At 32.8% G+C, this 23,785-nt stretch overlaps 1 protein-coding gene across 1 annotated transcript in view; it reads left to right on the top strand.

Annotated features, from left to right (window-relative positions):
• The window catches only part of vex (somatomedin B and thrombospondin type 1 domain containing protein vexed), a 335,439-nt gene that overhangs the window by 244,470 nt on the left and 67,184 nt on the right, over positions 1-23,785 (top strand). The window lies entirely within an intron of this gene.

Genomic DNA, 23,785 nt, shown 5'->3' with positions numbered 1-23,785 from the left:
AAATATGGGGAAAATAATTTATGATTATAATGTAATATTAAATTAAAGGAATTAATAGTCGGAAACTGCAGAGGCCCTATGCATAGTCATAGTTATGGTCAACATAAGCATATATCAGCAGCGAATGGTGGAGGTAGGCTGTTATGATTCACCATAAAAATGCACATTAAACTTTGTTAGTTTTTACGTATTTGTTTTTATTGAACTAACACTACAATTTACATATAGCGTTGGTCAGTTTTTAAAAATCAATTAAAACCTCCCCAAACCATAAAAGTTTTCGTATACTTCGGGCGATATGACAAAATTGTACACACTTTTTCTTTCCGGCCCACATGCTCAGCGTAGTTGAAAATTGAGCTTTTATGGTATTTTCAGAGCAAAACCCTGGACATTCTTTAGACGTTGTAGATAATCTATTTATATAATTTTGAAGCCTTATTATCCTTTATATTTATTTTAAACATTTTTGATGACTGCATAAAGTATTTTTATTACATAAAATAGTATTCTTTTAAACCTCTCGATCTAATGTTTTAGAATATAGTCATATTTCAGTACGTCCATGTGTAGTGGTGTTAAGATTATTTGGATTTATTAATTTTTAAACGCATTTACAAAACCATTAGTAAAATTAATGTTAACATTATATGGTGACATATTTACGATAAAAAAATATATTTTATAATCTTTGTGATCCCAAATTTGACAAGAATTAGGCATTTATTATTCAAAAAATGGGCACGATTAACACATTTGAAGATAATTCTAAAGATACTGATTATGAGCTATGTCTATGACCATTGAAATGTGATAAACATCCTACGAATAATGATTTTTTTATAATAATTATGGACCTAAGAATGAGGTAGTATTTTTTTGAAATACGCCATTTCTATTGGCATTTCCCAGTAGCTAAGCTACAACATATGGCCGTAGCCATAAATTGACAAACAATAAATAAAGTAGAGAGTAAGATCATGTTAACGCGCGTGTTTGAACACGTACCTAACCGAAAAAAAAATATTTTTTAAAAAACGGTACAATCCGTTCAGTTTGAAGAACAAGCAAGCCACGTTGAGGTTCTCTTCTGGCATACGCAACATGTGGCGGAGCTAGGTCCAACGTCGCCTCTTCAGTCTCGGCGGATGAGAGGCTGCTTATTATGTATAAAAAAAAATTCGACCACCTCCGATCCTATTAAGATCATTTGGGCTTCCACAGAGTAGAGGTTTATATTAACAGATTTTGTTTTTTAACCCATAGCTTACGGGCCGCACATAAATTGTGTTTTTGCTAATTACTTTTCAAATGCAAATTAACACGTTAATTACAAAATTAATTAAAAGAGCCCGTAAGCATTGTGTAAAGAGAAATACATACATATTTTGAACTTTAAATCAAAATAACATGCGACTTTAGATACATTACTGCATATTTTAATGTATATATATGTTATGCCGAATTTAGAAATTGACTATTATATGAAATGGGCAAAATTTTGCCTAATTCATGTAATAGTCAAGCCCGTTGCCTTATTCATGAATTAGGTAAATTATCTGCCGAGTGCGTCAATTCGCCAGGGTATGGAATTCTTAAACTGTCAACATGACAGTAGAAAAAGTAAATTTCATACGGATGGTTTTATTAGTTATAATTGGACATAATATTATTATTATTATGTAAGGTTAGGTTAGGTTTTGTAATTCTGAATTCAACTGAATGTCCATTTTGAGGTTAGCTAACAAAACTGTCTACAAACTATCAAATCATACTATCACAAACAAACAATCGACCATTGCACGATTGATACCCAAGCACGAATCAAATCGCGAAAATAGCTTTTAATAAAATTCTTCCGTTATCATATTATAGTTCTAGATTTTTTTGGGCATAGTAAATGGATATGATCGTCATTGTAGTTATTGATTGGTATATTTTTATATAATCAATGACATTTGCACATTTGGTTAGTTTGATTAGTTGAAAAAAACACCACCGGAGCGCCACCGTTTTGACCAATGCATGAGCATTTGACACATTTGGTTTAGTTGCGAAAAACACCAACGTAGCACTACTATCTAATTTGCCCAATGCATGAATTAGGCAGATATTTTGCCTAATTCATGAATAAAGCAACAGGCTTGCATTTTTCATGATTTAGGCAATAATAGTCAATTTCTCACAGTCGGCGTAACACATATATTACATTTGTATCTTATTGTTAGATTTTTCTCATATTGTTATATTTTTATATTTTGTTTATTGCTTATAATAACTGCATGTGAGCTCAATTTAAAAGAAATAGAACAAAAATATCAATATAAATACTCTTCCACTCTCATCCTCACCCTCTTTTTATCAAGTGTCTCCCCGTGCTCCATGAAAAGGTGGCTCCCGTTTTGAACTGTTTGAAAAATGCCAAAATTAATATTATAGGGCTGCAAACCGGGCGAACGGAAGCGATGAAAAAAGAATCGGATATGAAATATCTTGCCTGTCTGGTATTATAAAGTGTGTCAGATTTTCTATAAAGGAATGAATATCTTCGGCAGAAACTATCTTGTTATAATTTTTTCTTCGTTTTTTATGACTGTGAGGGTTTCTTACAGAACCCGCCTGCAAAAATCCTTGTTTTTGAAAAATGGCACGATTTGTCACCATCGTCTGGATGTTTTCCACCTTGGTACCGGTAATGATTAATAAAATGCGCAAATAATAAAATCTAACCGGCTGTCAATGTTTAACTCAATTACTTAACTTTTTTAAGTTATTATTATGCTGTCTAACAGTAAGGGTATTATAAATAATATTTTCATAATAAAATGAATAAAGGTATATAATATTATTACCGAGGTGTTATTTTACTTAGAAACACATCCCGAAAGGAAAGCAAGGAAATTACCCCTGCAAGGCTATTCTAAGAAGAAGAGCCTAGTTTCAAAAGCCCCTAAAATGGTTTTTGCAAATTTTTGAGTTAGATAATATGTAGGTGACCTATATGATGGCCTAAGATTGAACTTAAAAAAACGCCAAAATTCGTCAATTCAAAAATTAGGGTAAATTTCAAAACCCGCTAAAATGGTTGGGTGTGCTTTTTAAATACCTAAAATGGAAAGACAAAATACTTTTTAGAATGTAACGAATTAAAAGATAAATACATAAAGTTCACAGATTTAATAGATATGATTTTTTATAATTTTTCTCAAAACTACCTCAAATAGTTTTTCTTGTTTTTCTCAGAACTACCTTATATCGTTTTAGGGGCTTTTGAAACTAAACGCTTCACTTAACGTTAAAAAGAGCTATCACATTTATCACTTTACGTATTCAGGCAGTTAATTATTACAACCTGAACAATTCTGAACTATCAAACGTGCTATCTTAAAAAAAGCCCCTATCTTGGCCGTGTTAACTTTTAGAGCGAGATACGTAGATTGTACGTCAATTACATATTAAGAATAGAACTGCAAGATTCAACTGTTTAGAAAAATAATTACATCACGGCCGTTGCCTTAATTTATAGATCTACACGTACTGTTAAATATCTAGTTACTAGTAGTAACATAATATTTGTTTTACTACATGCTGCAATCGCAATGACATGACTAATATTATAGTTGTAGGTTATGTTGATATGTTTGACGTTCTAATACAAAATTTTGGGGTTCGGGTAGATACGCCAGCACGAACATACCCGAGTTTGACCGACATGTCTACCAACCTAAATTTTTGCCATATTACGAATTTACCAATTATTGTAGAATACCGCCTTGTGTATGGAATGCCTTCCGTCTTAATTTGGACCAATGAAAATAACGGAAACGTGCCAAAGTGATAACTGTTAAGAATATCTGCGCTGGTATTTTAGGTATGAGTGACGCATTTGTCCCTAGGGATAATTTTCTGCAACCCGAAAATGATTTTGTTTTTGTAATATGACAAATAATTAATATTATTATTTTATTATTTTTGTAAAATAATCAGTGAAATAAAATGTTTTTAGATTGAATGTGGCATCCGTGAAAAAAAAGGTGGATCAATATCTGCGTTCGATAGATCAGTGGCAAAATAACCGCTTTTCAAGCCATGGCTCAATTGTTCGAATTCATTGTCTGGCAGATTTATGGTTGTTTTATTCAATCTGTATTTTGATTCAATGCATATGTCTAATAGGTACGACGAATGAATGGCAAAAAATCAATCATTGTAAAAATAATAATGGTGAAGAGTCCTCGAGCCATTGTACTAATAGATGTCTTGGAACAAGAAAAAGACAGGATTTAAGTACATTTATATATTCTACTCTACTCAGTGATGCCTGAAAAAATTTCAATTTATTATACTGGCATTTATATAGAATTTTCTCGTTTTATATGAGAGTAGATATTATTAATAAAGGAAAATCACATAACGAAAAAAATATATAAATTACTGATATTTCATTTATGAGATAGAGTATCGAGAACTGAGCTACAAGTATCCAATCATTTTTAATATATTTTTTAATTAAACCAGTATTTATTTTATTTTGAAAACATGATTATTTTTTCTGTTTTTTCATAGTACATTGCGTTAAATAAATAAATAAATAATTGTTGTAAATGACAATACTGAATATATCGAGATTGTCTACTTAATAATAAAGTTGTTTTTTTGAAATATTTTCCATTTGATAAGCGTTTTAACTTATTTCATCATAAGTACCTAAACACAAAATATTGTTGTTTTTTGTAGTACTTATTGCATTTATTTATCTGTCTGTTGTTTTAAATAAAAAAAAACAACTTAGGTACGCTGTTTATGGTGGACTGTAATTGATTTTTATGGTGGATGTGGATGCTGGGAGTCATTGTTAGAATACCAGGCACTGACCTTTTGCTCCGTGGTCTTGTTGCACTATCTCTCACGCGAAATTGAATGTTGGGTCACCCGTTGAGTGATACTTGATGTTCAAAAGCGGTTTAGATTGTAAATGATTATGCAAACGCGTGGTCGATGAATGACTGAAGTTTTTATATTGATAGTAGGTCGACCTCTAACTTATAACTGCGTTGCGCCTGGTCTTGCAACAATAATGAGCATTTGAGGTAGGAGGGAAATACAGGGATGAGGGTGACGATAATTAGCTCAACTACTACTGTACCAATTTAATAAACTAGCACAGCTTAATGGTATTATTAGAGGATCGGTATCACATAACGCACTTGCAATTATTTATGACGAGAAGTTAAAGTGGTCAGATAGTAGCGGTGGAGTGGTGAGATGAGATGCAGTAAAAGGGGCGCGCGCCTACAACCATTGTCAATGTAGCGACTGGGAGCCAATCGTTGTATATCGCATTAGATCTTCCCTTCAATAATAAGATGCAAAAGTTGATATATCTCTCGGGATGCCGCACGACATAGTCAAATTTCAAAAAGAAAAGGTCCTATGTTTGCTTAACGGCTTTTAGCGACTATCTCAAATAGAAACATATGGAAGGGAATTGGGAAAGACCAGATGTCTGCGGCTGCATTTTCTAAATATAGGTTTTCCTCATTGCCAATCTTCTTTTGACGTCGCTCTGGCATCCATTTTCTAAGCTTTGGCAATAGTGTATTATTCTCTTGAGCGATTACAGTGATTCAAATGGGCATGACTCTCAGCGTAACAAACAAAGTTTTAAGAGCGTCAGCGCGATCTGTGACACTCTATCAACCCCTAATTTAAAACCACCCCCCGATACAAGCAGCCCTGTCCAAAGAGCTTTAACTTCCGCCCGCCCGAGCGCCAAATCGGAAGAGTAATCTGTAGTTCCACTTCCGGTGATAGTGCCCGCGAAAGTTTTACACTTGTCGCTTCGAAAATGAAAGGTCCCAACAGACATTTTCATACAAAAATAATAATTATTTATTAAGTTGCATTATTTATTTATTTGAAAAAAAAAACATATTGAATATCTAATAATTTATCAATTCAAGACGTTCGCAACATGATAGCGATAATAAAAAAGATTATTGTAATGGATTTAAGTTTTGTACTATTCCATTTAAGCCGTTTTTTGCGACCCGGGTTTCGCCTTTCGGCATCTTCAGGCACCGTGTACACTCAAACATACACTGACAATGAACACTATTAACTCTAGCTTATATAATAAATCAATACAATAAAGTAGGTAAAAACTCCATTAGAGTTTTATATGAATGTGATAGAGTTCATTTAAAGCCTCAGATGGAGATGAGCTGGACATATAGCTCGAAGAAGAGACAATCGTTAGACAAATTTAGTCATCCAGTGGTATCTAAAAGGTACAAAACGTCCGCAAGGTAGACCTAGATATCGCTGGATCGATGAAATGATAAAGTTCTGCGGAAGTACGTGACAACGCTACGCATACGACCAAGAGAAGTGGAATCAGCTTGGAGAGACCTTTATCCAGCAGTGGATCAGACTGATGATTTTGATGATATTTTATTGTGAAATGTTCAATGTCCGTTATAACAATTTCATAAAAAATGTCTGGTGGAGCCTTATCTTTCTGGTGTGATGATTTCTTGCGCGCAAAGTTTGGTAAAGTTAGCCTTTGTTCGGATGGTTATTTATGGTAATCGAAAACCGCTTTAGCACGTAGAAAAACAGGACCTGCTGCTGCGCGTCTTATGTATATCTTCGCGCCAACTTTGTCACACATTATTTAGGGATCTCCCCAATAGAGATAAGGCACTTCCTGCGAAACTTAAGTATATAATTGTTCTTTGGTCACGTCGAGAGCAGAAACTATGTAATTTATTGGCCGAATTGGGACAATAGGTTTGAGAATGAGACATTTCAGAGTATAAATATAATATTAAGCTAATACAGCTAAATGCTAAAATAAATTAGGAGATCGATATATTTCAATTTAATTGTTTTGGCTGTAACTGAAAAATTAAACACTCAGTGAATTTCTCCCATACATAGGCTTACTTATAAAACTATTATATAAATAATTTTCAATATTCTTTAACTAACTATTTTTTTATTCAAAAAATAATTCACGAGATTTAAGAATGTAACATTCTAATTATTGAAGATACATAATTTTGAAAACACTTCTAAGAAAATATGGTATTGTTCGGTTTTCAGGTATACAGCGGAAAACACATTTTGAAAATACCCGATAAACTGGATTATTTGTTAGGTTAACCTAACCTAACCAAACGTAACCTAACCTTACCCAACTTAACCTAACCTAAACTAACCCAAACTAACAAATCATAATAATCCAGTATTTTGGGTATTTTCAAAATGTGTTTTCCGCTGTATTCCTGATAACCGAACAGTACCGAAAATATATTATAACCAATAGAAAAAATCGTTTTTTCCAAATAAGTAAGACACCCGGCAGGATCGAACTTGCGTCTCTTGGGTTTCGCACTCTGAGAATTAGCACTATGCTACGACTGCCATTGCGACACATTTTAACCATTGGCCTTATTAATTCCTGCTCATAAGCGCTCTCTAGAAACCCAAGAGACGCAGGTTCGATCCTGCCGGATGTCTTACTTTTTACGAAAAAAGATTTTTACTATTGGTTATATTTTTTCATGAGTGTTTTCGGAATTATGTATGTTTAATTATCATTATATTGCAGTAGTGAAGGGTGGAGGTAGGCTGTTAAGATCCGCTATAGATCGTGCACATTAAACGTTGTTATTCATACGTATTTATTTGTATTGAACTAAGACTATAATTTACAGATGGTGTTAGTTAAAAATCAATTAAGCCCTGCCTATAGCAAATCATAATGATTTTGTGATAAAACATTAAATTTTCCTTAAAATCTGGCCAACGTTTTAAAAAAAATAGCGCGCGGTGTAATAATTACTCTCCCGGCAAAGTGCTTAAAGTTTGAAAGACAGATCGATTTGTGATGTTAACAGCCCAAAAAGAAGTTGATAGATTAAAAAAAGAGGGGAAAACAAGCGTTAATTAGCGTGAAACACGAAAACTGGAATACCACTAATTGAGCGATGGCAATTTAAACAAACTGATAATAATTTATGTCATCATCATTATTACCACAATTATATTCTTCTTCTTGTATGATGGCAGAGTACAAAATACAACACAGAAACAAAATCACAGACATACATATTATAATATACAATGTCCATTGCATATTAGTAATTTCCATGGAAAGTAACTATTTTAGTCGATCCAGCGGCCTCTGGATTTATCTAAAATCATTTATTTTTTTAATTAAGTAACTATTTCTTTTATTCAACGAATAATTCACAGGATTTAAGAATGTACTATTCTAATTATTGAACAAACATTTGAATAAAAGAAATAATTAATTAAAAATTATTAGCAAGTTCGAGTGAGTCACAACAGAAAAATATTGGAGAGATCCATAACATCGGTTAGTAATTAAAGTAACAAGTACTTTAATGTGGAATACTAAATTCGATTGCCTACCATAACTCAATTTTAGAGATCGCTTATGAGCAGGTATTAATAAGGCCAATAGTTATAATTTATTGCAATTAAGCATGGCAGTCGTAGCATTTAGCGGTAATGCACAAGGCGCGAAACCCAAGAGACGTAGGTTCGATTCCTGTCGGGTGTCTTACTTTTTCCGAAAAAGATTTTTTCTATTGGCTATATTTTCTCATGAGTGTTTTCAGAATTATGTATGTTCAATTTATTGTTTTATTTATTTATTTGGAAAAGAGTATTATCTCATTACAGTGATTGGTCAATGCGCCTGAATACATATTATAAAAATGACTTAATTTCAAATAACAACCAATATAATAAGAAAGTAGAAAAGAAAGAAGGTATGTGCTTATATAGATATTAAAGTAAAATTATACATACAATTATAAATTTAGCCTATTTAACACGTCCTACGTAATATTGATAATAAAAAATAAATAAACCTTTATGGTGCCATCAAATAAGTTAATCGCACGATTCACAGCATCATGAAATATCACATCCGTCCTGCGACGGGGTATCATGAAGACCGTGGAGCTACGAGTGATATTGGTGGGAACATGAAAATTAATATTTGCCAGTATATACGGATTGTAAATGTACCCATAAAGAAGTAAAAAGAAATGTTTTAAAAGTACAATCACTCTTTGAGTGGACAGAGATTGCATTGATAGTATACCCAGAAGAAAACGAGTCGGAAAATTCATTTTATTATCATTATCGTAAGGAAAAAATCCTATGTCCTTAAGTAGAGAAATCTAAGAAATCTATTGAGGACTTGGTCCAACTTAATTGCGTGGACGGACCTGTTAGAACTCCAAATAATGATGGCATATTCAAAAATACTCAATACTAATGATACGTTTAATGTACGTAGCACTCGGACGTTTCCAAAATATGATCTTGAAGCCCTCATAACAAAAGCAAGCATTTTGCTAGATCTAGTACTGCTGTTAAGAATATGCTGATTGTAAGTGAACTGTGCATCATACAATACACACACATCTTTTATCTCCGTTAACCTACTCAATATTATACCAGTCAATGTGTATGAATCGCGAACGTCCGATAATGGATATATCACAGGAAGATGAAGAACTTTCGTTCTAATAAATTAAGCTGAAATCAATAAATTTATTCGGGATTATAATAAAGACAGTCACAATGTAGGTCAACTTAGAGGTGGCGAACCTTATTTCTTACTTAGGTTCCATAAAACAAACAAATAGAAATAGCATTTTAGATTCCCTGCAAAAAATATTTTCAATTCATTATTATATTTAAATCGAGAGACTTTTTTTAGGTGTGTCCTCTACATTTTCCCTGTTAAAATAATTTTCGCCAGTCCAAAATCAAAAATTTTCAATCAAAACAGAAAAAAATATACATTATTTAAATACTGTTTTTACTTTGCAAACAAAAACATCCCATGGCCAGGTTGATATTTTTAATTTAGTTTCTGAAAATCGGTTTTTTCACCGAAAAATATCGACACAAAATCCAAGTCGATTTCCCAGATGCAACGTAATCTCGGTGCCCTTCTTTATTATATTATAAGACCATATCCTATCCTATTAAGATCACATGGGCCTCCATAAGGTGGAAGATTGTATTAAAAAAATGTTTTTACGAGAAATGGATGTCAGCCACTTGCTCAACCTATTAGGTCCATACTCTGACTCATACACAAATTAAAAAATAATATGTGTAGGTACTTGCTATACCCAAAATTTGAACCTGGGACCCATAATGTTATTTATAGACCGGCGCTTAAGCCATGCGGGCATCCTGGGCCCTTTTTAGTTAGATATTATATTTTTCTTTCGCGTGACAGCAGAATTTCCGCACGTGCCATATTATATTAGCCACCACTGGCCCACTTGGTAAAGACGTAGCCAATTTTCTATAAAAATTATAAAAACTGGTTAAAAAGTACATGTGATTTTTTCAATGTGTATTTGATCCAGTGCAAGGACCTAATGACTATCAACTTTACTATTCTTTGTAAAAAATATATATTATTTATACGACATCCACTCTGGATACTCAAAATAATATGCTCCGAATAGGAGTGAAAATGGAAGTTTCTTTGACTGTAATACATTACTTATCGCTTTCTCATATATAATTAAATGACACGGTTCTGAATCCTTCAGTGGTCATCGTATACGAGTATCATATATTTAATAAAGAACAAATTGACAATTTTATTCTTCTTTGTTGTGTACAAAAAAATAGAACTATGTAAGCTAGCGTATTGCTGTACAATGAGCGGGTACATATTATATCGTATAGAGATCCTTCTATATAACACGGGTACATGTTGGAAGTCCTTTGGGATGTGAGACTACATACAAAGTTTTCGATGTGTCTTGTATTTCCACTAGTAAAGTACAATATCTGCTCTGGGAAACTTCCTCTTAAGGCGAACTAATTCTGACCTATAATATAATATTTTAGTTGGGCCAATTTTATTATTAACTACTGCTTTGTGCAACATTAAGTTAATATTAATCCTCGTTGACTAGGCATTGAAATATAATTATCAAGAAACCAGTTAATCGGTAGATCAAGACATTCACACAATCGAATATGAAGTTCAAATATAATATGTCATTACCATCTTTACCAATTGGATGAAGGCTTCCCCTAGATGCCACTGCAACGTTCCCTCTAATTTTTCTATTGTGTGTGCGGATCATCAACGCATCTGAGCAGTGGCGTAACTAGGGTTGATGTCACCCGTCAGTGACGGGCCGTCACCCGGTGCGGTAATTTACACTCCCCCCCCCCACAAACACACATATACAATTTTTCATTATACCTTGTATTTTTTAGGTATTTATTAATTTCAGTGATTTTATATGATAATAACACCAATAACGATAATTTTTTTAAGTAAATTCATCCCATATCGATATTTGACGTAAAAAATTAGCATTTTTTACACAGATATACCCGTACTTTCATCAACAATAATTACATTTGCCTTCCGATAATGAGTAGAATAATTGTGCATGACGTGATAGTTTCGTGCATTCGAGCAAAACTAAAATCTGGCAAAGGAAACTTTCTTTTACAATATTTTTATGTGAGGACTGTGCGGGGGATGAAAACATGTGTGCGGATACATTTTGGTAGGTGTAGGCAAATACACGCGCACACCTTACAGTGAACATTGGTTGTCAGATATATCCAACAAACTATATGAATTCTTCTATACAGCGGTCGTTCATGTGGTCGATTAATATCATTTTATCCTACTTGGCGACCTCTACCACATTCGCGTATTCTTGTTTACCTACATTTCCATTGGATTATTTTGTGATGTTTCCACGACATGTACCTTTTTATGCCACATTGCGCGTAGTATGACATCAAGGGTCATGGTGTGTAAAACTCCCACGTCCGCATCCGTTATGTATATGCAGCCACGTCGATGCGCGGCCGCCTAACATAACCCTTACATGTGACAGATCAAAGAATTTAAGCCCTCATTTTGTCCCGAGCAGAGCCGCACGGGACTGGTGATGCAACTTTGCACCGAAGTGCGAATGCATGATGTTGATCAAAGTGACTTTAATTTGAAGAGTCGCAAGGGGAGTCGGGAGTGTCCTGTTCGCCATACGCTCTGGCGAATTTAGTAAAGGCCGCCAAATTGGCCTCGGTTGCCACTATGTCCGCGTGTCCTATTGAGCCTGAATGGGGTCGGACCCGGGCAAACATCTCCGCTCGTTTGGAGCCCATAAGTGGACAGTTCTACAGGACGTACTCTGCGTCCTGCTGGTCGTGTCCACATGAGCAACCCGACCCATGTCTTGCCAAGCCAAACCCTTGCAGTTTGGCCGCAAAATTTCCATAGCCAGTCATGACTGGTTCAGTGGGTCGGCATCAGTCCCCTCATCATGTGTCTCATCGAGACATCTGGAAAGTATAGAAAAGTCTGGCGGCTCTTAGGAGAGGCCACCCATCTCGCCTGCCATGCCTCATATGTGGTCTTGTAGACCAGCTCAGATACAGTCTTTCTGTAGCTCACGCCCTCCACTCTCAATGGCGGTGTCAGAGGACATCAAAGGTCAGTGTTTCTTATGCATACGTGAGGACTGATATCACATATTGCTTGGGCACTTCATGCAAGGCACAATTAATGGGATATCACTTTGATTAAGCGCCCAAATCCGATATGCAATGAATCAAATATAAATAGTAACATTTGCTTATGAAAATAATATTTAAACAGAAATTTGTATTTTGGAGGTGGATTAACTGCATCCAAAGCTGAGTAACTAGAATTATTGATAATATAACGGGGGAGTGGGGGATACTTTGATGAAAAGGGCAGGATTGAAATAAATTAAAAGTTAATTACATTATATTATGTCCTGTGCTTACATTTATTCAAATAAAACACTGATAAAGCAACTATTAACGAAAACATTGACAACGATGGCTAGGTAATCACTCTAGAAGTATCCGACTATCCGGGTATTGAACGAATCGATTAACTCGACATGCTTCATTAAACATGCGCCGAACGTTATAAACCGTACTGTTAGCCAGCATTTATGCAAGAAATTATTGGTGAATGTGTGAACGAACTAGTAAGATACCTGGACCTTACTATTCGGGTATAGTTGCTCATGGGAAATCATGGTCCGTGCAATTAACAGCGCTTGAATCAAATCACTTGAACCGCGTCGGAAGCAAATTAACTGTAGCATTCTCATGGGATTATGCCATAAACAGACAATTTAACAAGATAGTTACTCTTAAGGTATAACAATCATTATAATCAAGAGTTATCATCATTATCGTTACTAGAAGAGATTGATCCACTGGTTGACTAATTTATTTTTTAGCATTTTTGACTAGCCCAGAAAAACGATTCACAACCCTTTATAGGGCAAAGGCCGAAAACGGTTTATTTATCGACCACCATACACTAAATATGGAAATATCAACCTTAGTGCGTCAAAACGTTGTCGAGAACGTTCTCTGACTATGAAATAAACCATCTAATATGAAGTGTACGTCAATCGCTCGCAAAACACTATTTCGACGATTGGTCGATGTATCAGCCATTGCGCGTTTGCGGTCGCGACTCGACGAATTCGCGAGTGACACTTGACTTTGCAAGTCATTTTGTTCCCATTTATATTATGTGTTGTGAAAAAAGGTATGTACATAAGTATTTAATGAGCATTTATTTATCAATTTACATTATATTTTTTACAAATATATTGTGATAGAGTACTTGTTTCATCATTCTATTGCCAAGCGGGAAGTACATAACCTCAAATTTGCAATTCTCACGGCTGACTTCTAGAATTATTTTATAAATAAAAAAGCGGCTTAGGCAGCTGTGTATAGTTATGTTTTATTGTGAATATAGTATACTATCATAAATATATTTTAGTTTTACTCAAAATATTTGGGATCGGAAAAGTTTTCAAAATATCCGCAAAGAAATGGTGTTTTTTTGTTAGTTGTGACATCAATTGAATGCTAAAGTACTAAATTACTATGAATATCGCAACTTTCATGGGTTTGTATTGTATTATATTTCACTGTAGAAGTAACATCATCATCGTCTGGGGTCTATCCGCTGCTGGATGAAGGCCTCTCCCATCATACTCCACTTTTCTCGGTCATTTCGTAATATGGTAATGTTGTAGGTCGGTAGGTACTGTTACGATAATATGTTTTATTTTTGTTTCAGTTCATGAGTAAATCTAAGAAAAAAAGCTGTCGATGTGCTTATTGTAGTATGGCTAGAGAGCCAAAATGCGTATCTTATTTTTGTAAGCAATGTAAAGTACCGCTTTGCATACTACGTTTTGAAAAGTATTACGTAAATGGGTGTAAAAAATAAAAAATGAATTGTAACTTTTCTTATGATTAAATAAATAATATGTATAACCATTATTTATTTGTTTTATTTGAAAAAAAATATATCAAAAAATCAAAAAAAAAAAAACACCTAAATGGGCACTGGTTGATAAAAAAAACCATCATAAATTATAGTTTTTCCAAATTTCTGATAGATATTTTTTATTTTTATATTGAAATTGTCTTAATATATTAAATATCTGATGCAAAATGATAGAGATCGGTTTGAAATGAAGAAAAAAATGCTTTGCCCTATAAAGGGTTAAAAAAATGGTTATACAACGAAGTTTTTCGTTAATTCAGATTGACACCAAAATAATTATTTATCTAAAGATAAAACTATATTATTTGTATATTATAATATTCTTAATACTACAACAAGCCAAGAGGCCTAATGCCAGTACTTTTGTTAGTTACTTTTGACTCATAATGATGTTAGAATAAAAATATACTACTTTTATTATTTGCAAGATTGTCCATCAAGTGGTAATAATGTATATTGTAAATTCTATTAAGAATATAGTATTGTGATAATATCATAATTTCATTATGAGTAGTATAAATCATATTTCTCATTTCGGAAAATATGGCCAAAACATATTGTAGTCTTTCTGCGCTTTATGGTAGTTATAATTTATCTTGTTCTATTGGCTCTTCTTAAAACCTCCTCATTGGTAATGACGTGATCAGTCCAGGATGTTTTCATGCTACATCCACATCTCAAAAGCCTCTAGAATTTTTATTACTTATCTCTTTTTTTAACGTACAAACTTTGAATGTATGACCTATGCGTCTATTGCAGAAGAGATGTTTCATTTTTTCCAAATTGATTATTGCCATCTCAATCTTGACGATAATCTTATGAGCTAGTAAATAGTAGAATATATTATTATCCTCCCAATTTAAATCAAGATCGTGTTCGGTTTCGTCTGTCTGAAAATATATTCCAAATTCATACGAAAAATGTATTCTTATGGATATTAAATAATATTAACTATAATTATATATAAGCAAACTAAAAACAATAATCTAATAAAATATTCTGTCCAAAAAGAATTCAATTACAATAATTAAAATTACATACATACGATATATTAAAATAAATTGTATGTAATTTAATTTTAATTTTAATAATAAAAAGAATTTCAAGTTATACACATTTCTATTTTTATAAAAATCGATGTTTTTTAAAATAAATATAAAAAATATTAAAACTATGAGTTAGTCAAAAATCTAAATGACTATAAATTGAAAACTTAATAAACTAAATTTTAATAATAAATATGACCATAAAATATAATGTAATAATAAGATGTGACCCTGCAACGAATTCACATTTTATTACAATTGTAAGTTTATCTATAAATTAAAAAAAATCTTTTTAATGTTTTCAGATACATACTATGTATTAATGAATACAGTTGAAATTGTAAATTATCAAAAAAAAATCTCAAATTGCAAGCTTCGTATTTTTCCGCTAGGTTCTCTGATGCCATGCCTCTCCCCCTTAACAAAATTCAATATATTTTCATTTCGGAAAAAAATCATGTATCCATAACTAGAATACACCGCATCATCTCGTTAACATTAATTGAACTGGGCTTATATATAATAAATTTATGTACCTTCCTAGTCGATCTTCTGTCAATATAAGGGCCTACTTGGCAAAGTTCATGACTCCGAAGTTTATAATAACATAGTAGGTAATAAATATTATTATAATATTCCTTATCAATATTGTTGGTGTAGTGTGAAAATTTGCAGAAGATCAGTATTTCCTTTTAATTATAATACATTAATTAATTTATTAATTATGTCGACCGTAGAACTTAAAATTTTCAAGAGACAAAGAAAGACATTTAATGTTTGTTTCAAAACTTTGCATTCAAACTATTTTTGGAATGAAACAATTTCGCCGATACAGTGGATCCGGCGGCAGTGGCGAGGAGTGGAGGTAGGCTGTTAAGATTCGACATAAATAGTGTACAATAAACTTTGTCGGTTACATGTATGTTGTACGTATGCAGTTCATCGTGGGACACTTATTCGCCCACCACATAATAATACTAAGAATACATTTGTACGTATTTTACAAAATGCGGCGATAGTTTGCAAATAGTACTGTTCCAATTAGATTAACGCCAACCTAACCTAACCTAGTAAAGACATCTCCACATGTTGTATCATACGTACAAATATACTGCACGGTGAAATGTTCAACGAAGAACTCGTCATGTGAGTAATTTTTCACGAACTCATGTTTTACGTACTGCGGCGCACGCTTAAGTGTCCTGCGATGAACTGTTTACGCATAAATTTCCTGATACGAACTTTGTCAGTCATACCGATTTATTTTCATTGAACTAAGAATACAATTTGAAGATGGTGCTAGATAGTTTTTAATATTCAATTAAACCATGCCTAAGCCAAACTATAATAGTTTAGGTATGCTATGGGGGATCCGACAAAACTGGTCCACACTTTTTTAGTAATCCTTATTTTTTTCATTGGATTAAGACTATAATATTACAGATGGTGTTGGTTAGTTTTTTTTTTAATTCGTTAAGCCCTGCCTAACCAAACCATAATCGATGAAAAATATTCTTCTATCTATAAAATATGTAAAATTATGTAAGGTGTAATGGTCTAATATAATAGCACAGTTTCAGATATTTTATAAATGAACGAATATTTATTTTCATAGGCAGGTTTAATTGAATTTTAAAAACTAATAAACACTATCTACACGTCATTGTAGTTTTAGTACTGTGAAAGCAAATACGTTTGACTGACAGAGATTAATATCCAATCGTTATGTCGGATCTTAACAACCTACCTCCAACCTTCGCCACTGGGATCCGGCAGATGTCTAACGAAAAACCGTTATAACCGATTCGAAAATCGAAAAATAATAAACTCTCTTCAAAGGCCACGGTCAGATGAAAATCACCAATCTTTTGGCTGACAGTCCAGCACGCTACCAGATCCACCATTGACGCCGTGGCAAATGTGAAAATTGCTGAGAAGACGAAGACTAGATAAAATTTGACAGTGGATTGCCATGATTTCGGCTACGAGTCGGTCGGTCAACTGCATGAATCGCTCAACTCTCATAAAAACTCAAAAAATAACAAAACATAAATCGCCAGTTAACACTTAAAAAATGTCATCATGCATTCAAAGCATCAAAGACAGGCCATAATACGTCATTAATTTAGTGACCTCGTAGTCCAGTGCGTAACACGCTGGCTTTTCATCCGGAGGCTGTAGATTTGATTCACTGTGAAGTCATGATAATCAAGGCATGCTCGCCTTTCATTCTCTTGAAGCTCGTAGATCACTTCTGCTCTTTTCAAGCATTTCTCCCTGCTCTCGCGTGGTATAGTTTCCAATCGCGATATTCTGGAAAATTTGAATTTTATGCACCCGTCAATTACATGCGTGGTCGCAGCCATGACCTATTTTGGGTGAAACCTGTTTCCTCATGTCACCAATAGCGAGGGCTGTGCGGCTGGTCAATGCACTCCCTAGAGATGTAGACATTTTTAGCGATGCATCATGTATTCTGTTTTTAAAATTCTATTTTATTGTTTAATTTGTATTTTTTTTTTGAATTAGGTATTGTTTTTTTATTTTATTTCTTTTCTATAAAAATATTTTTTGCTTTGTTTTTTTTCTGTACATTGTTTTTTCTCCAGTTGATTTACCCGTACCTTTTATTCGAAATGTCATGTGGTGAACATCCTGAATTGATAATTTGTCATGTGCTCAATTTGTCTTTTTTTAAAATAAATAAATAAATACGTGATTTTCACAAAGTTGTGGTGTTTGTGATTGTCTCTTCTATTACTAACAACACCACTGTTTCACTACACTACTATCATTGCACCTCATGGCCTGTTGTAGTATTTAAAAAAAATATATATGTCGAAGTATATTATATTTAATAACCTGGCGTTTACGTGGCAAGACTGTCATTATAATGGTTTTGATTCAAAGTTTTTTTTGATAATTCTGCTAATAGGTATCTGAGTTAATTATGTTGTGTCTAATTTACTTATTCAAATGGATTGACGACTTAGGTTAGCACACTTGAATAATCTTTTTACTATTAAGTATTCAGTCACTAGATAAGTAAAACAATTTCTAATTAAAAACAGCAAAATTACTTGAGGTTTGAATTATTTATTTGCTCTCGGAAATTCGTTTGCTACGTTTCGAGAGTTCCAAATAGTTTTTCGGTAATCCTTTTGAGTAAATATTTAATTTTCACATATCTGGAAACGTCGCCAAGCAATTAACGTTTAGTATACACGTTCATACTGGGATCTTAAAAACGCTTAAATCTATTTTAAATATTCACGAATTATTTAAATATTAATTGGTAAAAATTAAAACAAATTATTGAATTCTTGGTACAGTTCGGTTATAAGGAATACAGCGGAAAACACATCTTGAAAATAGACTGAATTATTTGTTAGGTTAACCTAACCAAACCTTACCTAACCTAACCTAACCTTACCCAAACTAACAAATAATCCAGTATATCGGATATTTTCAAAATGTGTTTTCCGCTGTATTCCTCATAACCGAACTGTACCGAATTCTTTACTTAATAACTCATGTGGATAGACCACGACTCAAGCGTTAAAATTATTATTTTATTGGATGAGAATTTTAAACATTTCCATAAAAATCTATTTTAGCGATCTGGCTTTCACCTTTCGGCATCATCCGATGATATGTTTAACAGTAGTATATACACATATAAAAAGTTAATTACTATATGCGCTCCTACGTTAAGGTTGTTTTAATGATTTTAAGTAAAGTAAAAGTAAAAGTTAACGTGAGAAAAGTTGTTTTGCGAATCCAATAATACCATCACATGCCTATAGGAAGCTCCGATAGGTATTAAAATTTGTAGTAGGTAATCAATAAACAAAAATACGTTTTAAATAATTACAAGATAAAAAGAACTTTTTATATACCACGTTTTTAAATTTTCTGTTGAATCATTTATAAACTTGACAATTATATGTATTAATAAAAGCTTTTTATTGTACTTGATAGAAATACTGAATAAATATAGAATAGGTACTGAAATGTCATTTTGACATTTCATATTGATTTCCAGAGTAATGCATGTATATATTAATAATTTAGTTGCTGAAACCCCCTTAGCAACTAATAATAATAACTTTCCATACAAAACAGAATTAACTGAAAATGAATTCAATTTTGTTTAAAAATTGCTAAAAATATTGAAAGAATGCATTGTCGTCATGTTCTGATATATTATAAAAGTTTCAAATGTCTAGCTAGTCGGGAAGTTAGTTAAAAATCTTCAATCGTCCAATACAAATCTTGGACAAACAAGAAAAAAAATGTACTGGATACACAAGAAAAAATATGTACCGGACAAACAAGAATACGAGCTAATAAAAACGTGGTAAAATTACACTTTTTGATATTAGAGAATAAAGTTTCACAGAAAATTAGATTGTATCCAAGTGACATTAGATAGTATAATGTTTTATTGTATTTTTAATGGTTGCATTAAATGTGTATCAGATTTCATTTTCAGAGTAATTAATTTTAAATTTGGAATAACGGAAACAGAAGTGGTTACATATAAATAACGGAAAATACTACTTACGTAAGTAACAGAACATTATTATTGTATCTACTTAGTATATAATATTAATTTATGTCTTTGTAATCGCTCTGTGGATTATAAAACATGTTGAATACTTCAACGTTGGTACCAACTGAAGTTTTCAAATTGTCAAACACACTCATAAAACTTTTCATATAACCAAACTTTATATAGGTAAGTAAGCATTTTCGAGCAATCATAATAATATATTACCTTCAATAAAAGTTATATTTTAATGGAAAAAATGTACGATCATTAGTATAAATATTTACCATGTAGTATGACGATTTGCACATAAGGTGCGAAGGAAGTGCGCCGCGTAGGTCAAAATGGAGATTTTATGCTATTTTCAAAGCATGATCCTGGACATTCCTTAAACGTTGTAGATAATCTATTTATATAATTTTGAAGCCTTATTATCCTTTATATTTACCTTATATTTACTCTGGTTTTAAATGCGTGTACAATTGTGTGCAGAAGTCCTAGTTATATTACCTATATTATTACTTGAGGTGTATGTTGGGCATATCATAGAAATACCATTTAATAAATCAATACATAAGGCGATGGACAAAAGTAATATGATGTGATAGAGATTGTTAAAGAATACACTGGTATTCTCAGAATTGATGACCGAATCAAGCTCTTCCCATCAAGGGGTGGTTAAACAACTAGGGGTCTAGAAAAGTAGACGTAGCTATGGAAATACCTTCATCCAGCCGTAGATCGTCAGTCGCTGATGATGAGCAATGCTTAAGTTTAATTTAATCAAAATAGGTTAATCTAGGAAATGTTGCTAAAATAAATTAAGTCTTTTATATCAAATGCATCTCACCACATCAGATGCTCGCTTAAAAGCTTCTGAAATAACACGCTGTTGACAGTAGAGCCTGGTTCATGATAGGAGAGTAAATATACGTTGTACAACTTGGCAATCCAATTAGATGTGAATCTGACCCACCTGCCGAGGAATTGTATTTACCTTGCCATACTGTAAAACTACTAGGGATCCGACTCCCACCCCGATTCCCAGCCAGGACTCACACGCTCCCTTCACTATTATAATGTAATCAGCGTAAATGAGAACTCTGCCATTCTCGGTGGTGTTGACTTGTGGGTCTCTGATAATTACCTTAGGAATCGAGGGCATCCGTTGTTTAAGGCAGGTTAGTTCAGCTTTTTAGTTTAGTTTAGCAGGTTAATGGCAGGTTAGTTCTGCACCTTGGCAGAACTAACCTGCCATTAGTAATGCCAATTGGAAGGCAATAACCATGTTTAATGAAATCACTTCGGATATTGATATATTCCACTTACGTGAGGGTGAATTTAGGTGGACGTTGTTTTATAAGTTTTTAAGATAGGGTCTATCAAAGTTCACCCTGTGTGCTTTCATCTAATTTTATTTTTGTTATTTTATTTTTTTTCTCTTCTTATTTTATTTCTAATTTTATTACTTATTATATTATAACCTCACATTTCTCTGTATTTTTATTTAAAAAATTGTTAACACTTATTTTATGTCATGTCGTGAACGCTTTAAATTTATAATTTGTTATGTTCATTCAATGTAAAATAAATAAATTTGAAATTTGAATGATTGAATTTCATTATCTCTAAAAGTAGATCAACGACAGTAATATTTATTTTGTATATATTTGATTGAAGCCATAAAAATAAGTCGCCAATATTAGCGAAATATGCGCTCTCTCTGTCACATCCGCTCTATCAGGTAGTCGAGGGAGTGGCTAACGTCTGCATCGCGCATTGCGGAACAATAAACTATCAGTTGTTTGATGGTTTACACACAGGGCCTGAACAAAAACTAACCATAAGTGTTAGTAAGAAATCATTTGACACGCTTATATCTCTGCAATATGCATTACAGTAAGATACAATTTCTACGGCTGCATTAAATAATTTTTGTACACGCCGCCGGTAAATATTGATTTGGATGACTATAGTCATTTAAAACTTCAAGTACGTGTTGCTGAAATTGATTGTTTTTGTGCAAAATATAAAGTTAGTAGTGGTAATTATTTTTAGCTAATTTAGTAGAAAATATGGTTAACTATGTTGTGTTTTAATTTGGTACTGAGAAGCACCGTGGTAGTATAACTTTAACTTTTCATAGTTAAAATAATAATAATATAATTTAGGTTCTACTGTGTGTTATGCGCAAAAAATATGGCTTCAGTGTGCCGAACAATACCCACTCTCTTTATATTATTACTCTGAGTTTGCACAGGATTTTTTTAAAATGAATATGACGTGCATAGCTCTCTGCTGTTGAGCTGAGCTGTATTCACCTTTTATTTACACTTTGAGATTGGAAAGTATCGATGTTGTAATCTACTGTGGTATTTGTATCGATAACCGCACTCTCTCTTAACTACGATTTAATCAAAAAAGGTTGACTACCTCTGTAAAATAAATGGATTTTTGCATGAAGGCATGGTTTGGATGTTTTCATTTTATTTATTCTGTTAGATCTATGTGTATACGTGTTACTAAAACACATGTGCAATAATTAAAGGTTACTTCGGTAGAAGCTATTTCATATTCCCACAGATAAAGACACAAACTGATCATATACTCTTAATATAAATCGGCGCCGGGACAACTGGACGCCACGCAATTGAATGAAATCCGGAAATAAATATACGTTCGTGAATTATAGGGACTTTTAAAATATATATTTAATATTAATATTAATTACTTGGTGAGAATTTGAATATTCATACGTAAATATTGATTCAATTGTGCATATGTTTAAGTTCCAACGAGAATAGAGTTCTTTTATTTCAACGTTTTTCTTAGCTCGTATTCTTATTTGTCCGGTACAAATCTTGCAATCGATTTTTAACTAACTTCCCGACTAGCTAGACATTTGAAAGTTTTAGAATATAGCAGAACACGATGCCAATGCATTTTTTAATACTTTTAGCCATCTTTAAGTAGAATTTCATTCATTTTCAGTTAATTCTGTTTTGTATGAAAACTTATTTTGATACCATTATTAGTTTCTAGGGGGTCTTAGCAACTAAATTATTAATATATACATGCGTTACTATCGAAATCAATATGAAATGACATTTCATTATTTAGTGTTTCTATCAAGTACATATTTTTTGATCGTTTAAGCTAGTCAAGTCAAGTTTATATGATTCAACAAAAAATTTAAAAACGTTGTATCTATATAAAAAGTTCTTTTTCTCTTGTAATTATTAGTTTTGGATTCAAATATGTCAAGACCCAGAACTGTTTAAACAAATATTTATTCTGAACAAAAAAAATAATATAATATCGACGTTAGGTGTGGTGAGTTAAAAGAAAAGTTAAATCCCTCCCACGGGATTTAAATTCACTTTCTTTTGATTCAAACAAATCGGGTCGGATTACGGCGCTGTTGTTTTCTTGTGTGCCGGAAAGTTTATGAGAAATTTCATCAAATAATGTGGAAAAATGACGCTGGATAAATCTGCAATGTAAATAATACTCGTAATTCGCTCCGTGGCGTTAGATTACTCACCGTTTCTTGTATTCAGGGATAAATAAAATTTCTACCGTGGCAATAGACCAGCAATACTTTATATTAATATTAAAACTTCCAGTTGGACGGAGCACAATTCATCGTTATTCCGGATGAATCCTCTGCATGTTGTTGGTCGCTGATGACTTGATACCTTTCTTGGAAGTTGTCACCTTGGACGATTGCTGAATGGATATTATCCTTGGCTTTATCCGACTGACTTTCTCTTAGGTATGCTTACATACTGT

Source organism: Rhyacophila brunnea, unplaced genomic scaffold, assembly GCF_057557595.1.
Source record: "Rhyacophila brunnea isolate RB1 unplaced genomic scaffold, BYU_Rbru_1.0 scaffold_23, whole genome shotgun sequence".
NCBI lineage: Eukaryota > Metazoa > Arthropoda > Insecta > Trichoptera > Rhyacophilidae > Rhyacophila > Rhyacophila brunnea.
This window is presented reverse-complemented; position numbering and strand designations above follow the sequence as displayed.